The 20,922-nt window shown below is 56.4% G+C and overlaps 1 long non-coding RNA gene across 1 annotated transcript; it reads right to left on the reverse strand.

Annotated features, from left to right (window-relative positions):
• Positions 1–1,277: 1,277 nt before the first annotated feature.
• On the reverse strand, positions 1,278–20,914 carry LOC308182859. Its single transcript, XR_013942133.1, has 3 exons — positions 18,078–20,914; positions 4,839–17,950; positions 1,278–4,745 (listed from the first exon to the last, which is right to left on the reverse strand). It is a non-coding gene; the product is annotated as an uncharacterized lncRNA (long non-coding RNA).
• Positions 20,915–20,922: the final 8 nt, after the last annotated feature.

Below are 20,922 nucleotides of genomic sequence, written 5' to 3' on the forward strand. Positions count from 1 at the left end.
CTGCGAAAGCCTCACGGAGCTCCCGGCCCGCTGCAGGCACAGCCGGTGCAGGCTGTGGGGATGGAGCTGAGGGCAGCAGGAGGCAGAAACAAGGGGCCTGGAGGCGCCCAAGGGTTTCTGCTGCCTGGCAAAGGGCAGCCACTGAGGTCCGACCACTCCTCGCTGCGCTGCCATCAGACTTGTGCAACTGCACTCAGCCATAACACACCCGGGCACCTGAAGGCCCACATAAAACAACGCCGGAGAAGTTACCGTAAGGAAATTCCCCCCTGGGTGCGGAACCACAAGTCAAAGTCGCCTTCCCCATCTCCACCCCGGTGGAGGGAGGTGGCTGGTGCAGGGATGCGCAAGGATGAGGATGTCTCAAGGATGCAGAGGGCTCGCGTGTCCCTCGGCACAACGGGCGCCCAGGGGCGAAGGGCTGTGCCCGAGAGCCCTGACAGCAGCAGGGGGGCACCTGGGGCAGCGCTGCCACCAAAGCCCCAATCCTTGGGGATCGGTTTATATGGTGCACTCGTTGGTTTATGTGCAGAAAATACCTTCTCACTGCAAGCGTCGAACGTAACCAGCGAGCACATCCGGCACTTTGGGGAGATCAGTATCGCTACGGTGGTAAATATCCCAGGAAATCGATGGGGGATGTAAGAGGTATTTTGCCCGTTTTCACTTTTAACCTCTCTTTGTGCTAAAAATGCTATTTTAATAAATGAAAATGGGAAGATTCACTTCTGGGCCTTGGGGGTTTCTCTGGGGGGGGGGGGCGGTTTCCCATCCACACCCCGCTCCCTGAGCTCTCTGAGCACCAACCCCCCGGGGGTCCCATCGCTGGCACCGGGGTCCCATCGCTGCTTCCCCAGCTCCGCAGGTGCTGGGTGGATGCGATCCTCCCCGTGCACAGCCTCGGCATTGCCAAACCCCTCCTAATCCCTCGGAGCAGGCATTGCAGACGTGTGGGTGTGGGGCACGGGGGGGGTTGTTCTCCCCGCACACCCCGGGCTTTCCTTCCCAGCAGGTACGGACCCCGGGCACGGGCCCTGACCACAACGCACGTTTCGTTGTGTTGAGAGCATCAGTGCTCCCAGAAAGACTGAAGAAAGCCACTCGCTGCACCTTCGGTAGCTATGGAAATTGAATCTTAACCTACAAGTAATTGCTGCGCAATAGTCACTTGTTAATTACAACACAAAGCCTCTCACCACACGGGATGGATTTACGGCTGAAATTCCCTGATCGACATTCACGGCAGAGCCAGAAAGAAACGTGTGAGGTAGCGGGGACTTTCTGGGTTCTGTTTCGGGGTTGGGTTTGTTTGTTTGTTTGTTTTCAGCGGTTATTTCTCTCTCTCTGATCCTGACTGACCTTGCAGTTTGTGGAAGGGAAACAGGAAGGCTTAACGCCGGAGGAGCCTTTCCCAACGGGGTCGGGGCGGTGCTGGCCACGGGGGCTTTGGCAACTGGGACACCAGTTCCCTGCGGGGCAAGGAGCAGCTGAAATCCCCTTGCAGCACGCTAAATCTCCCCTTATTGCCCAAGAAGACAAAGCCCTGGCAGAGCAGCCGGGCTGAGGCAGGTCCCGGCCGTCCCCAGGCACAGCATGAGGGTGCAGCCGGCGTCACCCTGCTCGCTGCGGGACCGACACGGCACCGAGGGCTGTGGAGCCGGTGTGGGCTTAGGGGCACCCAGCCCGCTGCCACCTCCCCAGGGGGTTTCCCCCTGTCCTGGCCCAGCGCTGGAGCAGAGGAGCCGCACGAGCCAGCGCGGCAGCTGCTGCTTGCCCGGCTAACGGCCGGCTACGAGGCGGTTCCCAACATTTCAGCTCTTAGAAAGTGACCTGAGAAGGTTTATTTGGGCAGCTGGGTGCTGTTTGGGCTGGGGTTGGGGAGATAGGGGAAGAGGTCGGGGCGTGAGGCAGAGCCTCGTGCAGCAGCGTGCCCGGAAAGGGGCAGGGAGCTGCAGGGAGCCCCGGGGGCCGCCGGCGTCCCGCACTGCCCACGGCTAACCTCTGCCTAGGCAGCTCCTCACCGAGGTGTGGATCTGCCTCCGTCTCCACGCTCACGGGGCAGCTCCGGGAGTTTTAATTAGAAGTTTGGCACAGCAGGCACAGTTACGACACGGGAATGCTTCGTGCAGGCCATCACCCCATCCACGTCAGTGATAGCGTGGCTGCCCTGGGATCAGACATCCTGCTCTCGGACACCTCCAGCACATGAGTTTTCCCAGCTCTGGCTGATGTTACAGCTGCTTTCGAGGTGCTCGGTGATGGGGACCGGGTCGGAGGCGGCCCCGAGGCACCAAAGCTCCCTGCACAGCATCCCTCCGATGCAGCGGCTCCGTTCCCATCCCCGTGGAGCCAGCGACAGCTGGCACGACACCTTTCATGTCTCGCTAAGAGCAGAGTGGAAGTCAGCACGCTGATAATTACAAGGCAGCGCATCTCCGTGCCCTGTGACTAAGGCAATATGTAGAGCAAAGGTAGGAACAAACCACCAGAAGAGCAAATAAATAAAGAAGGCAGCCTTAATAATGGGGTAATTACCTACCTTAAGTACACAATCATCTAGCATTTTGCTAAACTTTATGACACATGATGACAAGTTAATAAATGAGATGTCTTACCAGCAGTAAAACAGCTGTTACCAGCCACCTCGTATGTCTGGGTAGCCCAGAGCAAAAAAAAACCACCAAGCCAAATGAAAAGAAACTGGTTATTTCTGTTTGTCGAAATAGCCCGTGTAATAAATCACTATTAATGATGCTGTCATTTATCAAAGGGAAAGCTCTTGTTGCAAAAGCCTTTGAAGTCATGGCACCTATAATTTCCTACCTATAAAAAGGTACCTTTGTGCATGTGTCATACCTGGAGCCGACGGCAGGTACCGGGAGTTCATCGCTGCCCTGCGCCGCCTCCCGAGCACAGCACCGCTGAGGCAGGGGAGCTGCTCCCCGTGTAACCGGGAGGCTCCGTCGCTGCTGCCGGAGACCCCACAAGAACGGGGATCAGCGGGATGGGAGCTGTGCTCGTGCCTGGAGAAAGGCAGACCCCAAGGCAGGTGCACGAGGCAGAGCTGCGCTGCGTTGTGACAGCCCCAGGCTGCCCACGCTGCCCCAGGTCCGTCAGAGACCGATTGAAAGGTGGATTCCCTCTCCTCCCTGCACCTAATAGCTCCTTCATCCAAGGATAGTTGGGTGGTGAATCCGTGATAATTAGCAGGGATCTACGGTGGTTAAAATGACCGAGGTGACATTCGCAGAGCCGGGACCAGCCAGCACGGGGCTGAGCCAGCCAAGCCCCCGCGTGCCCGGCGCGTGGCCACGTCCCCAGCCCCACGCCGGCCCACCTGCGGGTGGGATGGAGCAGAGAAGGACGAGGCAGCCTCCTCCTGCCCTGCAGACCCAGGGACCGACAGCGCCTGGCCGGGGCTGTGCAGGCTGCGACGGGCGCTTGTCTCTGTCCTCCACCACCCTCGGGCCGCCAGCGCCCCGGGGACAGGGCTGCGCAGCGCCGCGGCTCCGGCTTGTCCCTGGCCATAATCCCTGCAGCACATCGTAAAAGAGCAATAAAGGCCTAAATGAAGGGCCACAGACGCAAAGGGGAGGCATTTGCTCCCCAGAGCATCCATCTATTTAGGAGGAATGTGTTTTTCTTTTCCAGAGACCTAAGGAGGGTTTCTTTTTTTTTTTTTTTCCCCTTCTTGATTATTAACTAAGGCAGCTCCTATGTAGCTTTGTCATTTTTCCCCTGCTGAAGACACTTTTTCTTTTCTTCTCATCTGAGCGGCAGGCACCTCACCCGCCTCATAAGCATCTGCTACAAGAAGTCTTCACCTGTCACCTCTTCCCAAGTGACTTGAGAAAACAGGATAGAAAAGCTATAAATAATTAAGACCCATCCGACACCGGTGCAGCGACTAAATATCAGAACTGCCTGAGCATCACGAACACTGCCTTGATAGCCAAGGGGAAAGCTAACCTACTTCTGGAGGAGGATGTCAAGAGAGACAGGACCACGTGCTAACAGTGTGGCCAAGTGCGTTTCAGCCCCTGTCGAGGACTCCTGGCCAGGGAATAACCCGTCCGTGTGAGTGCAGCGTGGCACGCCGGGCCAAGGGCTTGCAGCATCCCAAAAGACGTGGGTGAACACCCCGAAAGAGCAAATGGGCTGCAACGCCCAGGGCAAGCAGCCTGCGCCTACCGCTTGCATTGCTGGAAGACAGGAGCCTCTCGCATTGCTATCGCTTCTCCCTATTAACATGCATGGCTTACTGATCAAATCCTACAGCCGCCTCAGAGCTTGTAAGAAGTTAACATCAAAGCCACGGGAGGGAGGGAATGGCAAGTGCTGGAGAGAGATGTCACATTAGTGTCTGGCTCTCCGAGAGCTTCTTCATTTCAAACCTTGTTCGTCAAGGCTTCAACTCCATAGCCCTGCTTCGTGGGGAAGGGGAACGCGCCTCCCGCGCCCGCACGCACCAGGGGCTCACCCCCAGGGGAGAGGCTGCAGGGGCCAGGGCAGCCCCAGGACGGTGCAGGGCAGAGCTGCAGCCCCGAGGCTCAGCTGGGGCCCTTGGGTGCTGCTGCTGCTGCTCCAGCTGCCTTGGTCGCTGGTGCCATATGAGGGAGAAATCAGGCGAAGCCCCCTATGGTTGGCCCAGACCTGCTGGCTGCGTCGAAGGCTGCAAATCCGGCTGCTGTCAGGGCTCGGCTCCGGCTGCTGAGGGTAGATGGAAACTTCCCCTTTGGGCTCTTCTGTAATTGTTCATCAGGGCGTCAGTTCAGCAGAGCATGATTAAATTCCCAAGTGAGCAACCAGGAAGATAATTAACTTTTGGAACAACTTACCTGTGAGACAGAGTATCCATCACTCAAGGTCTTCACGGAGCAGCCGATCCCCAGCCGCCAGCAGCGCTCCCGTTCCTGGAGGTGACCCCGCAGCCCAACTGGTGGGAAATATCCTCCTGGGAGCACAAAATGCTGATTTACCCGAATCTAAATGATCTGAGGGAATACTCCTGGCTCCAGTTTGCAACAAAAGCTAGGCAAGCTGCATATCGCGCTGTCAGCCTGCTCAGGCCTGGGGACAACGGGGTCACCCCGAGCCATGCGCCCGGGCACGCTCCAGCACCCAAAACCAGCTGGGGAGCAGCACCGCGGCTCTTCCACCACGCACACTTTTTGCAGAGCCTTCTCCACCCACGCACGCACACACCTGATTTTTTTCAACTTTGATTAAGCCCCGGCTGGGGATGAAATAAGGGGGATTTTTGCCAGCCCTGTGGCTGGGGCAGGGGGAGCCCTGCTAAGGTCTGGTGCAAAGCCCAGCACTGGTGGGGGGGGTTGGGATGCAGAGGGGACACCCCCAGCCCAGGGAGCTGCTTTTATTTGGAGTCTGTAGCGCAGTCCCCAGGAGATTTATGACCTGAGCGCTTTGATGTGGGCCTCTGATAAGCATCAGGAATATTTTCGTTTCATGACAATGTCAGCCAGGGAGCGCTGAATGAAGGGGGTTTATGGGCAGCAATGTTTCCTGCAGCTATTGAGCCGGCTGCCACATTCCTAGGGAAGGCCAGCCATTAAAATAAAATCATAAACCCCCCTTTGGAAAGCTTTATAAACAGAAGGAAGCTTCTCCTTTAAGGGAGAGGATCGGGGAGTATTTCCATTTTAATCAGGGGCATCTCTGGAACAAGACCACAGCCAGGGCTGCGCAGAATTTGTCAGGGGATTAGCTCAGGAAAAGAGAGAGTGCAGGATTTTTCCCCTTCGCACTCACTCGGCTGTTATTCCAAATTAGGCTGTTCGTGTTCAGCTCGGAGGAGGGTAATGAAAACCAGAAGGGAGCCGCGGCGAGAGCCTGGCTGGGGGCAGGGGACGGGGACGGGGCAGCGGAGAAGTCCGGTCGTGCACAGGGCACCGGGTCCCTGGGCGGAGGGTGGGCAGCCCTGGTGCTGCAATGCAAGAGGTGCTGCACGGTGCTGCCCGGCATCGCACAGCACTGCGTGACTTTGCACAGTGCTGCACGACTTTGCACAGTGCTGAACGACATTGCACAGTGCCTCATGGCATCGCATGCTGCTGCACGACTTTGCATAGCGCTGCACAACTTTGCACAGCACTGCACAATTTTGCACAGCACTGCATGACTTTGCACAGCGCAGCACAACATCGCACTGTGCTGCATGATATTGCACAGTCCTGCACGACATTGCACAGCGCTGCATGGTGCTGCACAGCATTGCACAGCTCTGCATGGCGCTGCACAGTGCCGCTGCACTGGGAGCAGCCCAGAAACCTCCAGCCTGCCCATGTAGGCAGCACGGTGGGCAGGGGGCCCTGCAGCACGCTCGCCGCTTGGGGACAGGGCTGCAGGAAAGCTGCCGTGGCCTGGCTTTCTCCCCGCCACAGCCTCTGCTCACTGTCAACTGCTTCCGCGTGATTTATTTGAGGTTTACACTCCAATCTGTAATGCAAAACCACCGAGCGCATTTCTTCCTCCTTGTAATTAAAGCCCCCAATGCTGAAGCACACACCTGGTATAAACAACTATAAAAAAATACATGTGCAGCGCCAGCACTGTTTTTAGGTGCTGGGAACACAGCCCAACACCGGGTGCCCATCCGAGAGGCGGGTGAGGACGGCTGCCCCAGCGCAAGGGGGGACGCAGCTGGATCAGGCCTCACACAGCCCCTGGATCTGAGGTGCAATTTTCCAGTGATATTTTGGTGTTCATTTTGGGGCAGGAAGAGGGGTCCTTTCCTCACCCGTCCCTTGCAGGCATCCCAGGGAGCTCTCCTCCTTGAAGCCTCCCATGGAAGGGCACAATTCCAGGGCTCAGATGGGGGTTTTATCAACAAATGATTAATGTCCGATGGGTCTAAACTTCCCAGTGGTTCGGAGATTTGTATGGCAATGGTTTTCCTGAACTTTATCTAAATACCATGGGATGAAGCCAGCGTGAACACTGAGGTGTGCCACGGTCTGGAGGTGGCGAGAGCCCCTCGCAGCCTGGGGAGCCTGGGCTCGCTCCTTGAGGAGTTTCATCTTCATCCTGATTTCCAGCCTAAATCTTCGGCATGGCCAATTTACCCCACTTGGGGTTGTTCCAACTCAGTCCTCTCGCTCCCAAAGCCCATCCCCTGCCCCGTGTCCTCCCGCCGTGGCCCCGTGGCAGCTCCTCTCGGCGGGGGCGTGCAGGGCAGCAGTGCCGGCAGCAGAGCGAAACGAGGCGGGACGCCCGTCCGGGGAAGCTTCCCGGCCTCCCCGTGCAAGCAGAAGGGCAGGACGAACAGGTTTGGTGGCTGGCAGGGAAAAGAAAAAGGGAACGTCTGCCCCTGGTGCATCACAAACCCCAGCCACCGCCGCTCCACCCGAGAAGCGGCGCTGCAGCAGGCGCCGGCGTCACCCGGCCGGGGGGCTGTGGGGCACCCTGCAGACCCGAGCGGGGTGCGGGGGGAGCGGGGCTTTCCCTCCCCGCACTGCACCAAGAGCAGACGCCCATCGGCCGCGCCGTCGTGGAAAACCAAGAACTCCAAGCAATTTTAAATGAACTTTCAAAATGATGAACAAAGAGCCCTTGTCCGTGTTATACAGCAAATAAATCACACCAAAATGATAGTTGTAATTCCCAAAAGTACACAGAGAATTGATTTTCCGATGACATTTATCATGATAAACCGGTGCAGCAGCACACAGGCACATCTTAAGTTGCAGCTGGTTGACTCCCTCCCATTTATCTCCCATCCCATCTTCGCCGGCCACATTTGCACAGTTGCACAAGTGATTATTGCTCCTAAGGACAACTGGGCTTGTTCAGCTCACCCTGCCGCAGCAGCTCCGGCTGGGTTTGGCTCGCGCTGACTCAAGCCTCAGCCCCACCAGACGTAGTTACAGGGCTAAGAAGTGTTTTAATCGCTTGCCAAGCGTGACGCCCGCGCCGGGCCGGGCTGTTCGGGCTTTGCTGGGAACACAGCACAGGGATGTGCTGGGCCCTGGACTCACAGAGCCCGGCGAGCGAGGGTGCCGGCACCTCCGGTGCTCCTTAGGATAACATTGCTTTCAATCCCCAATCAGATTTTTAAATTATATCTGTATCTGCCTGTGTATATATCTCCCTTTGTCAGAGCCTCGCCAGCCTCTCCTTCTCTCCTTTATTTGTCTTGCTGCTGTTGCAGCGAAAATGTATTGGCTTTGCAGTTAGTGATTACACGTCATCACATACCCAATTTATAACACCATACCCCAAAGAACAGATGTAATAAAGCCAGGCCAGGAAACAGCAATGTTATAAAACAGAGCAGTCAACTCAAAGGTCCTTGCATGTGTGCAGGAAAGAAAATATTACAGACACCGGTTTGGGGAGGGAGGAGGCTGCGGGGAGGAAGGGGGCTCGCGGCGTGCTGAGGACGAGGGATGTGGGCACGGGGGTCGCAGGGGAGGGGGACGCAGGGACTGGGGGCGTTTAGTGCAGAAATCACCGCCCCAAATCCGCAGCCTTCATGGAGGGTTGCAGTGGGGCTGGAGGGGCTGCGGTGGGGCTGGAGGGGCTGCAGTGGAACTGGAGGGGCTGCAGTGGGGCTGGAGGGGCTGCAGCCCAATGGCCAGAGTGGGATGGGGGTGACGCCGCCTCCCCCCAGACCAAAATGGGGTTTCAGGTGCTGGATTTCCCCAGCCCTCATCCTGCACCGAGCCCACAGCCTCCGTCTCTCGGAGTGGGGGAACGGCAGGGGCGGCGGGTATCTCCACATCTCCGATCCCCCACCTTCCCGTTCAGCCCCCAAAGCCACCGGCTATCAAAACCAGGAGCAGCTCTCCAAGAAGGCTTACCCCGAGCAAGAATTTATCTCCTTTTATTCATGATCCAGGAGCCAGGACATCTCGCAGCGGGGCCGGCTAATCGCAGCCGGAGATAGGAGCGACCCCGAGCGAGGGCTGCGCGGGGCCGGCGCGCCGAGCACACGGCTGATAAGGCGGCTGCGGCAGGAGCGCCGAGCTCCTGACGTCTCATTATCAAAAACTTTTTGTTTAATAACCCAGGGTAATAAAATGCACCTCTGGAGGGCCTTGCCCAGATAAAGGAATGTAAATCAGCGATAAAGGCTTCTGGATTTCGCCGCCACAAAGAGCACCAAGAGCCCCTCGTTCCCCTCGGGCTGGTGGGAGGGGGCCAGGAGCCCCCATGCCCTTGGTCCCCGTCCGTGGCCGGGGGTGGGCTGGGGGCTGCTGCGGGGAGAGAGGGGCGAGCCAGGACCAACAGCCTGGCCCTGGGCTGGGGCTGAGGCACAGAAACCCGCGCGATGCAAATTCGTGAGCTTAGGAAGCCGATCACTTTGAAAGGTCAAAACTCACATTCATAATCGGACTAAACAAAAAGCTAATTAGAGGCCTTTTGTGCGCCTAAATGAGGCTGGAGAATTCCCGGTGCTCCCAGGGGCCCGGCGATGTTCAGGAGGGCTCTTGGCAGCCTTCCTTCTCCTGCGAGGTGTTCACCAGCAAAGCGCTCCCGCGGAGTGGATGGAAATAATGATCCAGGAATGGCACCGGGCTCCCAACGTGCGCGGGCGGCGCGTTCAGCAGCCAGCCCCGGCTGAAGCAAAACGGGAAAGGGTCCGGAGCTGCAGCCCTGGGGGCTGTTGGTTCCCCTTGGGGACCCCAGCCCGCACTGGCTGGGGGGGACGGGACCCCCAGGTCAGCCCCGAGGCGAAGCCCAGGCCGGGGGGCTGCTGCCCGGAGCCCACCGCCCACCCCTCCAGGCGCGCTCCGGGGCTCGCCCCGGCTGTCGGCAGCACCGTCACGCCAGCTGTTTCGGAGCGGCGGATTCCTGTTGCCAAGATATGGATTTGGTTTTAATAACAGTTAGTGCAAACATTGTAAATTTACTGCTGCTAGAGAGAGTTTTTGAAAACGTCCAACTCTGGCTATAATTTTTCAATCGCACCAGCTGTTTGTGCTCTGTTCATACCTGACATGCTGCTTTGAAATAGCAATCACTGTATTTATAAGAAGGGAAGGACTCATAAATATGTCAGGAGTGGAATATACAACGCCATATTTCACCATTTTCTATTTTAAAATTGTGAGTTATGGCTACAGAAATGTGGTCCCATTAAAGGTGATATGATGTATTTTGTGTCTTGTTCAGGAGCCCATCCATCATTGAGACAATAAAGAAAACCGCACTTACTTTTTTTCCCTGTCGTCTGTAATTTATGATGCCCAAAAAGCTGTAACCTTTTGGCAGGCTTTGCAGAAACTGCTGCACTGTTAGCAACTAAATAACCTTTTATAAGGTTTTAAATGTGTTGCTACAGTCTCAATGCACTTGCTGTATTGATCCAGAAGATCCTGCAAAAAAGGGGAAAGGAACATGATCTATAACAGGATCGATAACAGTATATAGATTGTTGAAAGATGCTTCTAATGATTTTTGCCAGCCATCATCTTTCAATGCGCTGCTCCCCATCTTTTAGGCTTCAGTCCTTGCTCAAATTAATTAACCTTGCTCAGCTTCTCGGTGTGCCAGGGCTGCAGACGGCGCTGGGAGGGCTGCAGCGAGTTTCCCGGCTGCAGATTAATCGGCGAGGGTGGCACCGAGGCGCTGTCCTGGCGGCGCTGCCCGCCTGTGCCTGGCCCCGCGGACCTCACTGTGGGGCAGCTCTGCCAGAAATAAAGGAGAAAGCAAACCCAAGAGGGGCCACGCAGCTCGGTATTGACAGCGAGCTGCTCCCATACAGCACGGCTCCACGCTCCGTCACCGCCTGACTTGCTCTCTTTGTCATTTATGTTTTCCCCCCAAAGCAGCCACCAAATCATTATTAACGTTATAAATAAAATGAGAGGGCAAGTTATTAAATGTAAAATATGTGGAGTCCTCCTCGAACTCGCCGCGTAGTTCATAAATATGATGGCTTAATTTCATCTGTAATCCAAACGGCTGATGAAGCATTACACAGCTCTCTGTTAATTGAAGTTGTTAACAAAGCTGAAGAGAGAGATTATTATGTATAGACTTTTATCCTTCAGGGGTATCATCATAACAGATCATAAATGGAAATGAATTCATCGCTCCCACACGCCACCGCGGGATCCCTGCCTGCAGTTTCCATGGGGCAGGGGCCAGGGACGGGATTTGGGGCAGATTCTGGGCACGAGGGTCCCCAGCCCCCCGGCCCCCCCAGCCCCAGCCCTCTCCTTCGGGCAGCTCCGGGTGCACTTCCCAGCTCCTGGGCTTGCAGAGCCCCTCGAAAGGCTTCAGCAGGAGAGATGCTACCTCGAAGCGAGATCATTGCCGTCATCTGGGGCACGAGACATCAGGGGTGACAGAAAATCCATCCCCTCTGCCCACGTACCCCGGCCGGGGCGCGCACGTGCAGGAGGAGCCTCGGAGTCCACCCCTGTTAATTTACTGCAGGGCACGAGGCGAGTTTTGTGCAGGCACCCAGGGCTCGAGGTATTCATCAGGTCCACAGACAAAGGGTCATTATTATCTCAGGGCCGAGTGTCTATATTTTCAGCACACTGCTTAAAGTAATAATTGTGTGACTTCTAGTTAGTGATGGGCTATTTGTTTCATGGAGAAATGGACGCCTGCTGCAACTGGGTATTAAAGGCTTCGTGGTACAGCTGTGCCCCTTCCCGAGGCTTTTCAATGCCTTGTTCCTTAAACCCTGGATCTTCTAGGCACCGGGAGATGCTCTTCCAGCAAGTTAATGCAAATGTCCGCCCAAACCCAGCCAGTCACCACGGCGTCTGGCTTCTTTCTCCGTAGGAATACACATCTGGTGGGAAAGGCTGGGGCTTATTCGGTGAGTTTTAATTTGCTGAAGTGGGAATCAGAAGGCGTCCAGGCAGCTCCCAGCGGTGCTGCGCATCTCCCCGTGACCTGCTCGGTCTCGGCTCCGTGCCTCCGCTCCTACGTGAGCCGGAGCCGCCGCTGGCTGCCTCATACTGCCCAGGGCTCCGGGCAGCACTTAGGTGGGAAAAGCTTGCTCTCTGCCCACCAAAACCAAAAGAAGAGCCCTGATTCTCCCACCAAAGCTGAGAGCTGAGCTGCAGCAGGGTGGGGAAGGGGCAGGAGGAGCGGAGGTGCCCCCCGTGCCTCCAGCCCCCCGGTTTCTCTCTCCCCACGGCGAGGAAGCCAGCCCAGCCCAGCCTGCACCGCCGCAGCCCGTATTTCTCGGCTCGGCGGCTTCCAGGTGGAGTTATGAAAACACACAATGCCGTTTCCTTCTCCTGGATCTCATCAGCTTTTTCCATCCAGCACATTATCCAGGAAATTCTCGTCTATACCTTTGAGGAGTTACCATGATTATCTGGAACGCGTTACTTGCACACAGCAAATGCAAATTAATGTAGTCTTCACATTTCGCCGTGGCAATAAAGGGGAATGTTGACATCAGCCTGAAAGTAGAATTAGCTTTTGCATTATGTGGTGTGAGAGTGAGGTGTTGAAACCCGCGCGCGAGACTTTCCAAGTTACAGTAAAGAACTGTTCTGGCAGCATTGCAAAAACATTGTCGTGTTTCCAAAAGCCAGAGGTAAGCTGAGTGGTCTCTCTGTTCGAGGCTGTATTATTGCTTTTGCTGGGCTTTCAAAACCCTGCCATTTTGTCTCGTTACCTCTAATGTGTTCCTCGGTTTATTGCAAGCTCATCTCCTTAAGAAGAGAGAGTTACAGCGCTGTCAGGCTCTGCTACTCTCTGATAAAGAGCCCACTTCGTTCCTAGCAACACCAGCCTCCCCTCCCCGCCGTAATCCCTCCAACAACACCGCTTTCATCGCAGCACGGGAGCCCTTTGAACCACACCAGACAAGGGCTGGAGGCACCAATCCTGCCGGCAGCTCCTTCGCAGCAATAACCCGGGGCTCGGTGCTCACACCTTGCTGGCGGAGGTGATGTGCACGGTACCGGAGCCCCTTAAATCAGGCGCCGAGGCTGGATGGGAAGGGACGAGGCTGAGAGCTTTATTGATCATTTCTGCAGCGCACGGGCATTCACCGAGCGCTTGCCAAGCTCCCAAATCCTGCAGCGAACAGAAAACCTGGTGCGGACTGTCTCCAGCCATCGTGGCAAATAGGTCCTGGGATGTTGGCTCCTGGTCCCCCCCTCGCCATCGGGGACCCCTCTCGGGCACCAAGCGCCCATCCCCGGTACCCGCTGCACGTCCCGGGTACGTCCCTGGGGAGGTCGGGCTCTGCCACCACGTGCAGCAGTTGGGCAGATTTCTCACAGAATTGGGTCAGCTCCGTTTTTCTGCCACCAGCCGTCCTGGGGGGTGGGTTCGGCCGTTTGGGTAATTACAGCAGGAGCCGTTTTCAGGCAGGCGTTGATGGAGAGCAGCGGCTGCAGGGATCAGCAGCGAAGCTGCGAGCACAGGGCAAGAGCAAGACACGAACAGGGACGGGCTCAGCGGGTCAAGTAGGCTCTGCTAGCCCAGCAATTACACCCTGTCCTCCCCTCCTCTCGGAGGTTTGAGCAGAAGGGTGAATTAGCTGGTGCGGGTTGAGTTAACCCCTTGTCTGCCGCCAGCCGTGGAGCTGGCTGCACACGCCCTCAGTGCAGCTTTGGTTTGCTCAGCGGCGTCTCCGGGGCCGAACGCTCCCAGCTCCATCCTGCAACCCTCACCTCCTCCCGGCTTGGGTGCAGAGGCAGGAGGAGCATCAGGCACCACAGCAGCAGAGCAGGCACCGGGTGGCTCCCAGCAGAGCCAGGGTCCCGCCTGTGCCGTGTGTGCCAGGGACAGGGCTTTGCTGCGATCTGCTCCAGAAGCATCTTTACGCACTGCGGTCTTTCACATGCAACTGCTTCTCTGCCTTCGAAGCAGCGCTGTCCTGCAGCAGGGCCTGGTTTTATCATCGCACCAAGCAGGAACAGTTGCAGATGGAGTTTGCTCTTGGTGGCTGCCTGCACGGAGCTGGGGGACGGAGGAAAGGGCGAGTGGGAAGAGTTTGGAAGAGGAGCCCTGAACGTGCCTGCGCGCACGGGGCCAGATGCTGGCTGCAGGCTCAGTTTGGAAACAGTTCCCTTAATAAAGAGCTAGTTTAGTTTCATAGCCACGAAGGCCATCCATGTTGTTATTCAGCATGTGGCATATGAAACAGGTCGTTCTGGGGAGACCCACAGGAAGGAGCAGAGCGCAATAACAGGCGAGCGAAGCAGCTCCGCCGCAGGACTCGGACCACCAGGACTGAGGGTTTCCAGGCCATGCCAGGCACGCTGCTAGCACGTGCGAGAGCTGCATCCGCCGGGGGATTACAGGGAAAAGCCGGGCTTCGTGCTCCAGCCAGCCGCTGCTTCGCCACAGAGCAGGGAGAGGCGAGGGGCACCCACCACATCGCGGTGCCTTTGCATGGGATGGGGAGACGCAGGGAGCAGGAGAGAGCCGAGCTCCTGGGGGTCGCAGCCCCGCGAGGCCCCCCCCGGCTGGGTGGGCAGGCAGAGCTCCAGGACAATTTGGGCTGAGAGGGCTGTAAATGAGGAAGAAGGGAAAACAAATGATGCCAGCAGCAGGTGAAGGAAGTGTAGGAGCATTATGTATAATATTAAATTTAATGCTATTCCATTTTCCATCTCAGTTATTAAATTAACTGAGAACTATGCTTGCACTTAAAAGATTCCTGTCATATTTTATGCACAAGATGATCTCAGAGTAATTCGTGCTAGAAATATGTCATGTTAAATTACGGATACCAATAAACCTTACTTAAACTCGGCATTGATCATGTGTGGGAGATAAACTCCTGGGGGCCCAGCTCCCCATCGCCCAGCACCCCGGGCAGGCAGCGCTGGCTGGGCTCGGGGACACGGTGCCGTTATCGGCGCAGGGCCGGCGGTGTCACCCGACGTGCCCGGGGAGCTGAGGGTGCCCGGGGGGCTGACAGGTGGCAGTGAGGGGTGACGGCGATCCGCCCGGGGCCGACACCGCTTATCGGCACAAGATGCCGTGTCGCCGTACCAAACGCGGCCCGGCGAGTCTGGCTCCTATTTGGTGTCACCTTCGCTCACACCGGCCCCGTCCCTTGGGGCTGTGCCCCCCTGGGCTTTGCACGGCCATGAGGTGGGGACCACGGGAGCAAATCCCAGCTGCGTCCTCCCTCGCTCCTGCTCCCCACGCGCTGCCCTCATGTGATGCGAGGCTGGGCTTCCCCTTGGCGAGAACAGCCCTCGCCTCTGTGCCGAGGCATCACAAGCCCCAGCTGCCCCGAGGCCGCCCCGCCGCAGCACAGAGGCTTTTCAAGGAGCTTTGGCTCCGGCCTCCCCCTGAATGGAGCCGCTTGTTCTCCGCAGCCAGCGGCGCGGCCGCGCTCACTGGGTGCTCTCCCAGGGTCGCCTCGGTCCCGGCTCTGGTGCTTGCTCCAGAGCCCTGTGGCTCCCCAGGGCTCCTCGCCTCGTGCTGTCCCATGGGAAAACCCAAATGGTGCCAGCGCTGCTGCCCCAAGGAGCAGCTGAGGGCTCAGCCCTTCGTTCCTTTTAGCACGAGGGAGTGAGTGGCACCCAGGGGTGAAGCCCTGACAGCGGTCACAGGATCCCACACGACCTGCGCAGCGCACGGGGGGATGGAGCGAGCCGTGGAAAGACACAGCTGCACAGCTGACCCTCCAGATTCACAAGCTCTTGGCTGTAGCACAACCATCCTCCGTGACCACAGCCTTCCAGAGCCCCCTATGGAGCTGCTCCCACCTTATCCAGGTGGGTGCTGGTGATGCTGGTCCAGCGCTGGGTGCTGGCACCCACGAGCTCCCCGGACCAGGCAGCTGAGCATCCCTCATGCCGGCGCTCACCAACCCTTGGCACGGCCCCGTGGCACCACCAAACCACTGGTGGCCTTGCAAATCCCAGTGCCAATGGGGACCCCAGCCCTGTGCCGAGCACCCCACGGCTGCTGGGTGCCCCCCGCCGCCGGGGAGTAATTGGGTGCAGCAGCACATGCTGCAGGGCTGCTTTAATCCTGCTCCAGGTGGCTGCAATCCAGTGCAGGATTTACAGTGCCCTGACCCTGAGCTGTCAAGAAGGAACAGCCAGATTAATGGGGTGGGCGGGTTCGTGCAATAATCGTTTGTTTGATGTGACAAGCCTGATAGGCGTTGATTTACTTACAGACTGATAGGCTTTTAATTGAGCACCTCTGTCCCAGTCACATCAAAGGCAGAGGTTGACAAGGGGCCCCTTTTACCAAAAGCTCCCGGTGACTGACAGATCCTGGATGCTAAATCTCCCGGGGAGGGGGTTCCCTCTTTTTCTCTTCTTTTTTTTTTTTTTCCTCCTTTCTCTCCCAGGATGGGCCAGGCCAGGCGCAGCAAAAGCCCCGTCCCTTGCAGGGGGATGCCTGGCCAAGCCAGCGTCCCCTGGCCTGGATGGGGACAGGGTTAGGGCATGACAGGCGCCAGCATCGCCCCCGGCACTCCGCAGGGAGCCCTCGCCCAGCCCCAGCTCCGGTTCCACCTGCATCAGATCAAATTCAGCCACAAAAGGTGGCTGAAGCGAAGGGAAAGGTGGGAGGCGGAGGCCAGGCAGTGGTTTTATGGCTGGTTCTCTGTGCATCAGCGCGGCTGACCGACCTTACCAGGTGGGAGGGCTCGTGGGATGCAGTTACACCACCGAGACGGAGACTTTGGGAATCAGCTGCAGATGGGTGAAGAGAAGGAAATCCACGGCGCACCGAGTCTGCGCGCGGAGGCACAAGCGTGCGGCCATGCACAGGCGTGCACCACGAGGGCAGAGCGCACCTAAAGCACCTAAAGGTGCCCACGAACCCCCCCCCCAGCGCATTGGTAAAAGCAAACAAACAAAGAAACAAAGCCAGAAAACCAGCCGAGTCGCTCAGACGTCTTGTGAAGACGTATGGGAGATTCTGTTCTTAATGGGAAATTTAAGAAAGTGGGCACAAATCACAGCTCTTTTCCGTAACCTGCGGTGTGCAGAAAAGCCTGAGCCTTTGGGCCGGATTAGCTACGTATATTTATGTTTTAAAGTCTGATGTGTTTTTCAGGATCTAAATATAAATTATTTTTACTGTATCAATGATTAAATATTTTTCTTTGAGATCATAGGGTCCAAAAAGTAAATGTTTCTGAAAAGGCATTCGAAAAATTTAAAAGAAGAAAAAAATCCCTCTGAGAAGCCCTTTTGTCATTTGCAACCAATAAAAATGCCTATTGTTATGAAGGGCTCATAAATAATCTGATTTTGGCATGCTTTCATACCATACAGAAAATGAATAAATTAAACTTGATTTACAGCCTTTTTCATTTTTATTAGAGCCGCTCCAAACATTTTATGTAACGTACGTGCCAGATGAGCTACACCAAATGGTTTGAGGCTCTGGTACTGATATTATATAAATTAAGTTGTTTTAATTTGCATAGTTTAATTAACTAACACTGGCAAGGAAAAAAAGGAAAGCAGAGGTACAAGAGAGCTCGTGCGTGTCTGAGGGCTCAACGCACCCACGGAGACAGAGCCCCAGGTGCCAGCCGCAGGGCGCGTCCGGGTCCCCCCATCGCTTCTGGAGGGGGCCAGCACCCACCCGCGGCCCCTTCCCCATGCTAAAGGATGTGGGGATCTCTCTCACGTTCCCATTTTACAGATGGGGAAACTGAGGCACGCGAGCTGGACCCCGTGGTGCAGATCCCTGCAGCCTTTTACCCTGCGGGGACACCTCCCTGCGCCACCGCGGTGTTAACTGGCGCTGGGTCGCGGGGGAAAATGCCCCGAATTATCCCCGCTGACAAAGCATCTTTGTAAAGACCGCCACTCTGCCCGGCGCGGCACAACGCTGAGAAGATAAACAGGCAAAAAAAAAAAAAAAAAAGTCTTAACTAATGTCGCCGTGACCCGATGTCAGCCACGCTGGGCGTTTTGATCTGCTGCCCATCCCTGCCGAATAGAGGAGCGCTTTTCTTCCCTCCGCAGCACTTTGATAAGTGTGTGATGTTCTCCTCCCCCTCGTGCAATTTATCCTGTAGAATTTCACACCAGGAAACAGCTTCATTACATCAACAACAGGAAGACCCCACTGATTTGTCACACAGAAAAACAGCTGTTAGTCACACATCAAGGGAATAGAGGGGGGAAAGAAAATCTCACCTTTTTTCCTTTAATGTTCGCGCAGTTCTTTAATGTTAATCGCTCTGCAGAGGAAAGCCAGCTACCAGGCTATCCAATAAGTAACCATCATCCAGTGAGCACCAGTTAATATCTGAGTGTCTTCCTGCTTTTCCTGCTACATGATTGCTTTCGAAAGAAAGATTAATTCCAACTTTAAAAAAGAAAACACTATTTTTATCATTGCCAGAAGTCTATACGGGTTTAAAAAAGAAAAAGCACTTGCTTGTCGTTTTACATCTTGCAATTTTGTCAGTTGTTTTAAAACATGTCTCCTGTAATAAATAAGATCATTTTTATGCACTTGTTCTGCAGCTCGCGGCGCGGCCCCGGCTGGCGCAGCGCTGGGGGAAGGTGGACGCGGCGCGGGCAGCCCGACGGCCCCGCGCTCTGCCGCGCACACACGCGCAGGATCTCGCTCACGGAGCCGCTCACCGGAGGCGATTCGCCCGTGGAGCAGCAGGTCCACAGCACTGATGAAATCTTGGCTTTAAATGAGCCTCCGGGATCCCCAGCCCGCAGCCAGGTCGGGTCCCCCCAGTTCCTCCCCGCACCCTGGGGACCCCACAACTGCCCCGGGACCTCTGTGGGACCCGGCTGATGGCAGTTGTGCTCCCGTGCCCTCGTCTCCATCCTGGTTGTGGGCTGCCAGGCACCCCCACGGCTCCGCGGGGAGCAGCAGTGGGGAGGGAGCTGCTGCGGAACAGGGGAGCAGCCCAGGGATCGCTGCTGGAGCTCCCCGGGGAGAACACCTCCTTTCGGTGCAGCTCAGCGCTCGTGCATTTAATGCACAAGCATTTAGTGCACGTTTGTAGGACGGCTGCCTGGGAAGGGCTCTCTCTGGAAGACAGGAACGTCGTCCCGAGCCACGCTTCCAGGCCTGGGCCGAGGGGTCCCAGCTGCCCTGCACGTCTCTCCTCTCCTGGTTTGCTTTTTTCTTCCCCTTTTTACAAATACCTGCGGCACCGCCTGCGCCTTCCCCGGACGGCACCTTTTGGCACTACCTAATGAGCAAAACATCATCAGTCATTTCTGAAAGCGCTCGTGGAGGCTTTCTGTCTTTTTTGGCTGTACTTTCATTCAAAATATTTTGCTCTTCATTTAGCGCACCGTGTTATTCTTGTGTGGCGAGGGGTCTCGCCTGCTTCACCTGAATACCCTTGGCGAGAGGCACTCCCCAGGCACAGAGGGACTTGTGCCGGGGCAGAGCTGGGCACGAAGTGAGGATGTTTTTCTTTCTCTCTCTCCAGTTGCTCTTAATGACAGTGGGACCCACACAGATTTTAACACGCAGAATATAATCAGAGACAGTAAGCGCCCACAACAGTACAACATGGAGCAGGGTTCACTATCTGCAGTGATCCTTCCATGATGTTTTATTCCAGCCGAATGCAGAAGTTTTCTCCCCGGTGCACGCGGCGGTGCCGGCGCTCCCTGCACGGCTTCGGCATTCAGCAGCTTGTTGGAAGGGAAAGGAGCTGGGGCCCGATGAGCAGCTTTGCTGCACCCCAGCTCCCATTACGGGTGGAAAAGTTGCTGGTGCTGGGGCCTCTTGCACCCGAGGTGCTGCCTGCACCCCGGTGCCACGGGAGCTTCGGGGAGGCGGCGAAGCAGCCCCGGCGCCCGCTGCCCCGCGAGCGGCTGCTGGATGGCCCGGCAGTTACACACTTGTCCCACCTTATTTTATTTTATTTTGTTAACGCCGTGTTGTTGTTGGCATGCAACTTGAATTACTTTGAGGAAAGATTTTTTTTTCTATTTCCTTCTGACTTGAATGGCTCCTTTGAAAGGCAGGCCTCTCCTTTTACATCCACGCTGTCCGGATTGAATCAATCTTGCGGTCAGCTTTGGGTGGGGGGGGGGGAGAAAAGCCTCACAAAGAGGCAAAATTGACAGGTCCGACAATCGGCGTGATTGATAGTGGTTGGAGACGCAGCCTGGACGCCGCACTGTGCCACGGCGATGCCGGCGCGCTGGGGGAGATCCAGCAAAGGCTTTTTCCCAGAACCGGGCGTGCACGGGCTCTGGAAGGGGTGGCGGTATGAACTTAATAATAGCAACATTGTTGTAACATAAAGCATCTGTCAGGGTTTAATATGATTAATTATACGTCCCTGTCTCTCTCTCCCTCTCCGGGCAGGCGGGAGGGACCCGAAACCCAAACCCGGCGAAGGCAGAGGTGGGTCCGTGCCCCCGGCAGCCTCCCCGGCCACGCGCAAGCCGCCGCCACGCAGCGCCCCGTTGGTGACCTTCAGCCAGATGCACATGAAAGAAAGCAGGAAAATGTCAAACATTCCGCATTACGAATATGCTCACGGTATTCCAGGCCAATCAGAGAGACAGGGTTACCGGGCTCTCAATGGGTAATTTGTTCCAGATAAGCCTTGATTTTAACGGAGCAGCAATGACATCACCCCAGTGCGCTGAGAACCCATCCCTTCGGGTTTTGGTACATGACCGGGCAGATTGGATCAGCTGCGTTGGTGCTGCAAGCGCGGTGCCCAGCTCCTCTCCTCCGCTCCCTCCAGGAGCCACATTCATGGGGCCCAAAGTCACCAGTCCTGGCCCCACACCAGCCTCGCACACCCCCGTGGTGCCCCCCAGCCCTTGCAGGTCTCTCCAAGCCCCCATTCCCCCAGCCAAAGCCTACAAGAGCCAGGGCCCAGCGGGATGGAGGCTTCCAGCCCCCGACCATGGAGCCCCCTGGGTCTGTGAACTTAATGCAAAGCCGTCCAGGAAAGGTAACTAGAAATTGTAAGCTAATTGTCGAGAACTTTAATTAGTTATACGGGAGTCTGTGCTGTCACCGGCAAATTTTTAAGACTGA

Source organism: Anser brachyrhynchus, assembly GCF_964034855.1.
Source record: "Anser brachyrhynchus genome assembly, chromosome: 26".
In the NCBI taxonomy this organism is placed as follows: domain Eukaryota; kingdom Metazoa; phylum Chordata; class Aves; order Anseriformes; family Anatidae; genus Anser; species Anser brachyrhynchus.